At 43.3% G+C, this 9,971-nt stretch overlaps 1 long non-coding RNA gene across 1 annotated transcript; it reads left to right on the top strand.

Moving 5' to 3' along the window:
- Positions 1–548: 548 nt before the first annotated feature.
- Positions 549–5,880, top strand: LOC138504862 (uncharacterized). The gene is made up of 2 exons (XR_011280019.1): positions 549–629; positions 5,462–5,880. It is a non-coding gene; the product is annotated as an uncharacterized lncRNA (long non-coding RNA).
- The last annotated feature ends 4,091 nt before the right edge of the window (positions 5,881–9,971 follow it).

The raw sequence follows: 9,971 nt of genomic DNA, 5'->3' as shown, positions 1-9,971 counted from the left end.
AGACACCCTGGGGTACACCCATTTCAACTGTTCTTCGGATGAACATCCATTTCCCCATGCTATCCTGGACATACAACCTGTCAAAAATGACTTAATCCCGGCCAAAGTGTTGCCTGATTGACCCCCTGTGTTCATCAACCTACAAAGCAGTTTGTCATGTACGACCAGGTCAAAGGCTGCTGATAGATCCAACAACATCAGCACCCTGGCCTTGCTTGGTCCATGACCTGGAGCATCTCCAACTTCATGTTCAACAAGGCACTCTCCATGCCATAGTTAGACCGGAAGCCTGATTCTATGACAAGACAGGAGATTCATATTATGCATATCAATCTTTACTCTGAAACCACAGCAGCAAAGAAAAAACTTTTACAAACAAAAAAGTTTCAACAACAGAACTAGATAAAGTTCAATGTCAATGCATGGGGAACTCCCCAAACCATCATGGAGGATAGGTCATACCCTGCAGGGGACCAATGAGCAGGGACCCTCCTCTATATATGTCCATTACTCTAACCCCAACCCCTCTTTCTTTGCTGCTGACAGCACAGAGCTAAGTCACCCCTTTCAGTTGTGTCTTACATTGTTTGTCAGTAGTAGGCTTTATTAGTTTGAATATGGCATATATGGTAAATATGTGTTAATTACCTTTTATTATAAAGGAATTTGTGTATTTGATACATTGTATCTGGATAGCCGCGTGTGGCCGTTGGTTTCATTTTGGTGTCTTTCAAAAAGAAAATATGTATTATGCTTATACATTATGTTTCAGCTGAAGCAGTGGTGCAATGGTTGAATTTCGGACTACAGTCCATGAGGTTGTGAGTTCCAGGGAGCTCTAATTTATTTCTTCTTTAAAAATTTCTCGCGCTTGTAAACTCAGGTGTTTCTAGTGCATTAATCAACTCGCTCCCGGCGTGCGCGAGAGTAGTGTTGTTTACACTGTTCCCTCTTCATTTCGCCTGTGAATTCCAGGTGTAATGGTTTATTGGGCGTGACACCCTTTAGGCTCCTGTTGCGCGCCGGTCAGAAAGAAGCTGTTGCTTGACACCCGGCGTGTACGGGGCTCTTGTTTGAATTCGTGCCCCTTGACAGATTTATGGTCACCTGGGGATTCCAGGTGCTGCAGGCTTTGGGTTCGGCCTGCCCCTGCGGCTTATGTTTGTAACAAAAGCCTCTGTTTCAGTACTGAGCCGAGTTAGCTCAAATATAGAGCTGCAGGTCTCCCATGCAGGAATACCACCAGCACATGTTTATTTGTATATTTTAAGATTAGATATTTTAATTATTATATTTTAAATAATTGTATTTTACAGTGGAGGTATTTCATTGTCACCTTTTTTGCTCAGTTGAGCAGGGATTTCCTAATGGGCATTTGGTTGGTTCATGACTTCTTCAGAAAGATTATAGCACAAACATTTTAATATTAAAAATGTGGTTTTGTTAAATGTTTGTAATTTCGTATCCCTGGTGACACAATACATTTCCTTACCTTTAGTGCTGGAAAGAAAGAATGTATACTGATAGACTGTGGGTTTGTTAGGTCAAAGTCTGACCATCCAGCGCAAGAGCCCGATGCACTGCCAGTCTGCAGTTTTATTTTATTTTCTTTGTTTATTTATTCATTTACTTATTTCTTAAATTATGTGCTTTGCCTTCACTGTAGGTGCCATAACCTGTTCGGTTTCAGGTTCAGCCTGATTCTATTGCGAGGTTACCCCCTTGTGTACTGCTGATTATCACACCCTGCTCGGGCGAGCAGTTGGAGGTGCACTTGCTCAGTGTATCCTACCTTCAACTTGACAGTTTTCTTTTGTTTGGGTTATCTTCCCTGGAAAGGTGCAGTCACCTGCTCGGTGGCAAGGTTGCCTGGGGTTTCTGCGAGGGGTCCCCTCGTATACGGCTGTGTCCACACCCTGCTAGGGTGAGCAGTTGAGGTACACTTGATCAGTGTTTCCTCCCTTAAAGTCGGCAACTTGGGTAATTACCTTAACTGGCATGCACCATAACCTGCTCGGTTTCAGGCTCTGCCTGAGTTCTACTGCGAGGTTACCCCCTCGTGTACTGCTGATTATCACGCCCTGCTCGGGCGAGCAGTTGGAGGTGCACTTGCTCTGTGTATTCCTTCCTTAAGGTCGGCAGCTTTGTTTAGGTGCTGCATATGGCTGACGCCATTGTTTGGTCTTGTAGGCGTGCAGTAACCTGCTCGGTTTCAGGCTTCGCCTTGTTCCTACTGCGAGGTGCTCCCTCGTGTACTATTGGTTGCCTCACCCTGCTGGGGTGAGCAGTTGAGGTGCACTTGCTCAGTGTACGCTTTGATAAACAATATGTTTAAGTGTTGACTGGAACACATTTGCGTTTTTCAGAATTGTCAGTGGCCCAGATAGCTCAGTGAGTATCAGCTTATATAAGGGCCGGGGATTCGGTCCCCTGTGAGGGCGTAACCCCTCTTCTTTGGATATTTTATATATATTTCATATATTATATATTCTTTATTTATTAAGTACTTTAAAGAAAAGAGTGTGGAAGTGGTTGTAAACAGACCCATATGGGGTTGTACCTTCCTCTCTAACCATCTCTCTGGTGTTATCATTCGTCTTTTAGTTAAAAATTCTGTCACCCTTTACCTTAGTTAGTTTCAGGACAACTCAGTCCTTTACTTAGGTTTTGATTCCCGACCTCAATTGCTCCACCCAATACCCGTGCTGATTAAGCTACAGTATTTTCTCTCAACATGAGGAAGAATAAAGATGATGCGTTATGCCTCTATTGAGGTCTGTAGGGCTTAACGCTCTCTTTAGTGGGGACGTTTGTTCTCCCCTACTTTTGTCCCATTGGACATTCCTTATTCTACTGGTTTCTGGTGGAGACAGGGTCAGCTCGAAGGTAACCGTTCAGTTTTTTACATGACAAGTTGAGCAACCATGTTTTACTTGGATGGAGTGTTTGGAAACACTTGATGGTATCAGTTAGACGAGTTGCCAAATAATAACTTTCTGGCGCCTGCCCCATGTTTTTCCTCCCAAAGCTTGGCCTATGGTTCAGCTAACCGTCTAACAGTGTGTTGCAACTTCTCCTCTGCTCGAGGAGTACACGCAGGCTTCTGTACCCTCATGAGCGTTGCTTAACCTCTTTAGAGTGCTGTTTTCATATCCGCGCTGACCCTTCTGATACAGGTTCCTAATTTTGGAAAGGTCTACATCAGTCTTTTATCCTGCTGAGATCGATAAGTGAACACCTCACACCACACAACGTTCGTAGTAGTGATAAGCACCACTCATATACCTGAGGGTTCGTAGTACTGTATAAGTACTGTTTTGCTATGGACAATGTGCTTAGTTTTTTCCTTCCCCTGATTCCCTTAGTGGCCAGTCAGCCTCACATGAATACAGTGACTCAGACCTCAGGGTTTGAGGGGACAGTGGTCCCAGATTTCTTCTCAACCTTGCATTTACGGGGCATTGATAATTATCCAGAGTTCTTTCCCCCTCATTCCCCTTCCTGCCATCCTTGGGGGAGATTGCATCATAATATTACACCTCTGGGAGTATCCAATGGTTTCCGTTTTTTCCTTTTTACAGGAGTTCTGGCGGGTGACCAGTGCAGACTCGCACTGAGCATTTCCCTCCCGTCTGTTACTTTCCTTTGTGCTAATCTCTGGTATTTCAATAAGTTAACCGGAGCCTGTTCACAGTCAGGGGATTGGTTAGAGGCGCTAGTGGGTATTTATTTCTCTTAACGGTGTAAAGCGGGGCTTCAATGTGGTCCTCAGGGTAGTTTTCTTCTGGATTGCAAGGTTTTTCCTTTGGATAAGTGGGGGAGGTTTCTCCTCTTTTGGGAAGGCTCAATATCCCTTGGTGGGATAGAGGGGTCTGGGAGTGATACTATCCCCCATCCACGTTATTATGACCCTCTATCACGATGCGTTCCAGAGTCTATACATTAACTTTCAGACGGTGTCTGCCGCTACGATTACCAGAGTGCTGGGATATAAATTTGGTTGATGACTTGATTATCATAGTCACCTGCATGGCAGGTGGACCTTTGGGGTTTTCACAAGAGTTTGCTTGCAGTAAGGTGCCAGCTCAGGGTGCTGTGAGCTTCAAAGATCTGCAAATTGGCTGAAATATAGGTTGGACCTCTTCTGGTGTATACCTTCAGTTTAACTGTTTAGTGATCAGTTCTTTGCAGTTTAGAGTCTTGCTAAGATTTTGGAAATTTGGTATCCTCCTTCGGTTACTTTTGATCCTCTAGGGGATTTATCACCAGGGAGGAGGGAACAAGGTTCAAGCACCGGGCATACCTACAAGGGGGTTTAGATATCACTATAATGGTAGTGATTGGATGTCGGATACATTTTTTCTTCTTGCCAAGTTTGGCCTCTTAAGGATCAGGTTTGTAATATCTGCCTTTTGTCATGGTAGCAGAGTCCTTCTTCAAGAGTTCGGGAGGTCTGAGGGTCTCCATGTTGGCGGTTTGACGGGTTTAGCTTCTCAGGTGGGGCCCTCTCTTCCATTCTGCTTCTGCCTCCAGAAGACTTCCCTCCTTAGTATACACATATGTCTGAAGACAATGGTAGATTAATTCTATTGCTTTTCAGCTCCGCTCAGGATGGATTGTCCTATTACAAAATTTATAAAAATGATTTTTTACTCCCATTTTACCCTTTTGAAGATTTGTCTTTCCCTCTTGGTTCCTCAGTGTAGTTCTGTGACATGCCCCGTTTCTAATGCGATATCTTCCTTTAATGCATGGGATGGAACCTATAAGACTTTCACCCCTATGGGGTACTTTTCTTTATCTCCAGGAGAGCTAGGTGTTTGTTTTCATTGGTTTGCTTTCTAGGTCCCCAAAAAATGGTACGAATTTAAGTGTTTTGAATATAATATTTGATTGAACAACATAGGTGTTTATTTCAGATGGTTTTGTCCTAACCTATTAGTATAGGAAAACTTTGTTCAATGTTTTCCCCTCTTTTAACCAGTTGGTTTTGATGGCCTGTAAGGAACGCTGGAATTGGCACATTTCCTGTTTTCTTGCAGTGGATTTGACTTTGCCTTATAAGACAGCTTTTCGGGCAACCTAGTCTTGGGCAATTCTCTGATTGGTCAACAGATTGATTTAATGAAAGCATTTAAAAAATGTTTCCTTTCCTATTATTTTATTATATTATCTATTATATTGGATCATTTTGTACGTACTAATGAGATGCAAGGGCTTTGAACTTACATAATATGAGCCTCGTGTCTTGTCATAGAATGACTAATCCCCCACACTAACGTGAGATGGGGGTTTAGATTCTATTAAAGACAAGGAGGTGATTATTATCCCTCCCACCCACCCTGGATATGATATGATATGACAATTGTGATACGCATGTACACAGGTGGTTCAAGTGAGAACATTCTTCGGTTTGTTGTTCTTCCCAACCACCCACCCTTCTTGCTTGTTGTTCTTACAGGTACGAGTTGAGGTTCTGCTCAGGAGTGTGGATCGCAGTTACAAGTTCTGGAGTGCGTGATTTCGGGTGAGAAGTCCTATCCAGAAGAACTTCTTCATTGCTTCAGGCTGCGGAAAGGTTGAGATCTCCGGTTTCGCTGGATCCTTTTCTCTGCGCTACACAGTTCAACCGTTCCATTGGGCGTCTGGTGCAAGTCAGCTGCAGAAAGAGGGGTTGGGGTTAGAGTAATGGACATATATAGAGGAGGGTCCCTGCTCATTGGTCCCCTGCAGGGTATGACCTATCCTCCATGATGGTTTGGGGAGTTCCCCATGCATTGACATTGAACTTTATCTAGTTCTGTTGTTGAAACTTTTTTGTTTGTAAAAGTTTTTTCTTTGCTGCTGTGGTTTCAGAGTAAAGATTGATATGCATAATAATCGCCTCCTTGTCTTTAATAGAATCTAAACCCCCATCTCACGTTAGTGTGGGGGATCAGTCATTGTCTATAATGAAGAGCTCCAAACGTTTCTAGGAATTCTTGAAATTTGCAGTGTGGCCCCCTTGTCCAACATCTTCAATAAAAATAGGGCATTGAAAATAGGCCTGAAGTTAGAATAGTCTTTTTGATCCAGGCCAGGTTTTTTTAGTAATTGGGTGACAGATACCTTCTTCAAAGCCCCGAGGACACAGCCATCACTAAAGCTGGCGTCAATAAGGTGGGTGAGAAAAGGGAGGAACAATGCGTTATTATTCAGAATAACTTTAGATGGAAGAGTTTCTCCTACACAGGTGGTAGGCCTCATATTGGTCATAATATTTGCTAAGGCTTCTTTCGTTATTCTCCTGAATTCAAACCCTGGGGGAGTACATAGATCTATGTTGTCAACAAGTGGAATGGAGTTAGTGCACACCATCCCAGCCAGATTAGCATTACTTTTAGTTTGTGCTGCCAATATTTTACCTGCAAAGGCTGCCTGAGTGTTTTCACAATCATCATCGGTGGGAATAATTTGCTATAGCATTGATATTGTTTTTTGAAGATCTATAAGAATCTGAAAAAGTTTCTTAGAATTATTATCTGCCTGAACAATTTGATTGTCCAAGAAATACTTTTTGGCAAGGACGATCTCTGACCAATACACTCTCTCAATTGCCTTCCATTTATCCCTGTTAGCTATTGATCAGTCTTTTCTATCCAGGTCCTTTCTGCTTTCCTTTTTTTCATTGTTTAGATCATGTAGTGCCTCACCATACCATTTCTAATCATTTACTTTCTCTCTAATAATGTTGGTGGTGATGGGGGCAACATGGTCTAACACATCTGAAAAGCATCTCTCGAATTCACACACCAGATGACTGGGGCAGTCCGAGGCAGATGTCATCAGAGTTAGAAGACAGGCTTCTAAATCCTCTTGAAGAATTTTGTTGAAATTCCTATTTGATACCTTTCTGAGAGGATTGGTTTTCTGGAATGTAGACAGGGCAGCATCAAATCAAAAGTAACAAGGAAGTGGTCAGACCAAATGCACGGTTGGGCAGCAACTGGGCTTAATGCTACATTTCTTTAATGGCTCCCAATCCACTGTATTGCTCAAATTATGCATTGGTTCCTTACCATTTCCAATGACAAATCTGTGGTAAACAATTGTGCAAGTTGAATGGCTTGGGGATCAAGTGGGTTTGCCAACCAGTGATTAAAATCACCCAATACAATGGTGGCTGTGATAGGTTTATGAAAGGAAGATACAATGTCAGCCAAATCATCATAACAATAGGGGGTTTCATGAGGAGGCCTATATATCAAAACAATGTTTATACAATTGTTAGGAGAGGGTGCACTTTTAAGAAACAACATTTGACAACCCTGACAGGTTACCAGAGTCTAAAAGAAGTTGAAATGTGAGCGAGCTATAATAGCATCCCTCCCCCACCCTGTTTCCTGCTCTGTTCTGACAAAAGAAGGAAAAGCCGGTGGCATGGCTACATTAATGTTAGGTCTGCTTGAATTTTGTAACCATGGTACACATAATATCAATATCATGATCAATGATATAATCTCGAACTTCGAGTGCATGTTTGTCTAAAGATCTAGTATTCAGCAAAGTTGTTTTAAGAGATTGGGGTTTTTTATCCAGAGATAGACCTTCATGTTTGCGGGCCCTGGCATTACTGAACGCCTGCTTATGGGGTTTATATTCACTGAGTGACACATCACAGGCATCCTCCACAGTGTCCATAATACGGCACCTACCACACCCTCTAATGCAGCTACAGTCAACAGAGCTCTGCGCAGGCGCGTCAAGTGCGGACTCGCGCAGACTTGCTAGTCCCTGATGCAACGGCGCTGACACACCTGAAAGAGAAGAAGGCGTGTGGACTACAACTCCACTGGGAGTTGTAGTTCGCAGGGCTGTGTGCATGTCACAGCAGGGGAGAAATGTGAAAGGTGCTTTTTAAACAGTGGCACAGTGGCCTTTTACAAGCAACTAGTATATTAGAGTGCTATAAAACTAAGGTACAGTGGCTAGAAATGTCATTAAAAACTGATTTTCAAATCTAAATGTAATAGAAAATCGACTGATACATACAGTTTAAAAATGCTAAAAAGTAATGAAATAAAACTAAGTACTATAGCAAGTAGCTAAGAGAACGGTGGATACTCAGTGAGCACACTGAACAAACAGTAATCCTCTTTATTTGTTAGGGGCTCGTGGTGGAAGGACTCAATATCATGGAAAACAAGGGGGCCCCAAAGAGCTACCTTTTGATGTTCACACTAGAGGTGACAGAACTAAATCCCAACTAAGAGAACGGTGTCTAAAAATTGGCTAGATTAAAGTGAGCACCAGTGCTGAAACAGGGATCTAAATACTAGCAGGACTTGGTAGTCCCTGAAACGCCCATGGGGGGAATTGCTGCTATTATCGCCACCAGCTATACCGGTGATGGTAATACTGGCTTTTTTTGGTGGTGGGGTGCTGTAATTACTGGTAGCTCAAAGATGCAGGTATATCTGGCCGCCCCACAACTAAAGTTGGACTGTGCCAATGCAATAACGTGCCAGTATACGGTAATACCAGCACATTATTTCCACACCGGCACACTCACAATGAGTGTGTCTTAAGATACACTGGGCCTCATTACACGGTAATCCCTTACCGCCTTACTACGAGGTCCCTTTGTGGGTCCCTACCTTAACGGCTGGTTTTACCAGCCGTTAAGTACGGGACCCGCAAAGGGACTCTGAAGGTAATTACGGTACCGCAATTTGCAGTACCGTAATTACCGCCTTCCCCATTCCCATTGAGCCCTATGAGGGCAAAAATGGGAATATCATGCTGAATGGGGAATTACCGCCCCCGCACACCTTGGAATGGGGCGGTAATTACGCCATTCACCATGGCGGACTCAGTAAAATACTGGCGGCAACCATGGCGCTAATAGCGCCATGGTTACCGCCTTCTGTGCAATGAGGCCCACTGTCATGTCGAACATTAGCCGATGGGTAACAAATTCCAAGGTATGGGATATTTGTCAAAGGAGTTTAGAATGCATGTGTGCATTTTAGCCAATGCATATGTAGGTACGGGTGGCAAAGTCCCAGCTAGTGACCCATGTCAAGCGGGCTTGTGGATGGGTGTTGTGAGGTTGTTGGGAGAGTGTGCAAGTGCAGAAGACTGATTATGTGTCCAGCTAGACCAAAATGTTGTCGTGGGACAGAGCTGCATTCTTATGGGAGAGGTGTTATGCAATGTGTCTTCAAATCGGGGAGATGGCGTGCCAGCTGGATATAGACTGATTTGCTTTGGGGTTCCTAAATATGGTAAAAATGAAGCAGCTCTGAAGCAAGCGATAATTGGGCATTCTCCGCGGGAGAGCTAAATATGTGCGAGATGTGGGAGAGACTGTTCAATGTCACATTCTTGGTGATTTAGGGAGCAAAAGAATTTTATAATAACATTTCAGATGGCACGTAGGGAAGACGACACTACAGTCATGATTCTAAACTACATGCACATTGAAAATACACTCATAATGCATCCCCTAAAATAGCTGATACTTGCACAAACACAGTTTGGGTGATCCAAATGTCACAGCTTTGGTTCCCAGGATGTGCAAGCTACATGATATATCTATATATATTTATTTATAATTATTTATTTAACATTTTTAGTCCATCGCGCCACAAGTCCATAGGCCTCAGGTTGCGCAAACAACAAAAAGAGACGGAGAGACAATCAAACCAATGAAATGCATAACTAGATGCTAAGAGAGCGGGGGGCAAACCTCAGAAGTCAAGGAAGCAGACCAGAGGAACAATGTAGGGCTAATCAGGCAAGGGATTCAAAAGATGAGTTTTCAGATCCTTCTTGAATTTAGAGGGTGAATCAATTAGTCTAATGCTGGGTAGCAGTACATTCCAGGCACAGGGAGCTTGAGAATTAAAGCTGCGCCACCTGCCTTCACCAGCTTAAACCTTGGTTGAATGAGTGTCAGGTGCTGTAGTGATCTGAGAGAACAACTTGGA

The sequence above is a fragment of the Ambystoma mexicanum genome, chromosome 11 (assembly GCF_040938575.1).
Source record: "Ambystoma mexicanum isolate Mex_15411 chromosome 11, UKY_AmexF1_1, whole genome shotgun sequence".
NCBI lineage: Eukaryota > Metazoa > Chordata > Amphibia > Caudata > Ambystomatidae > Ambystoma > Ambystoma mexicanum.
This window is presented reverse-complemented; position numbering and strand designations above follow the sequence as displayed.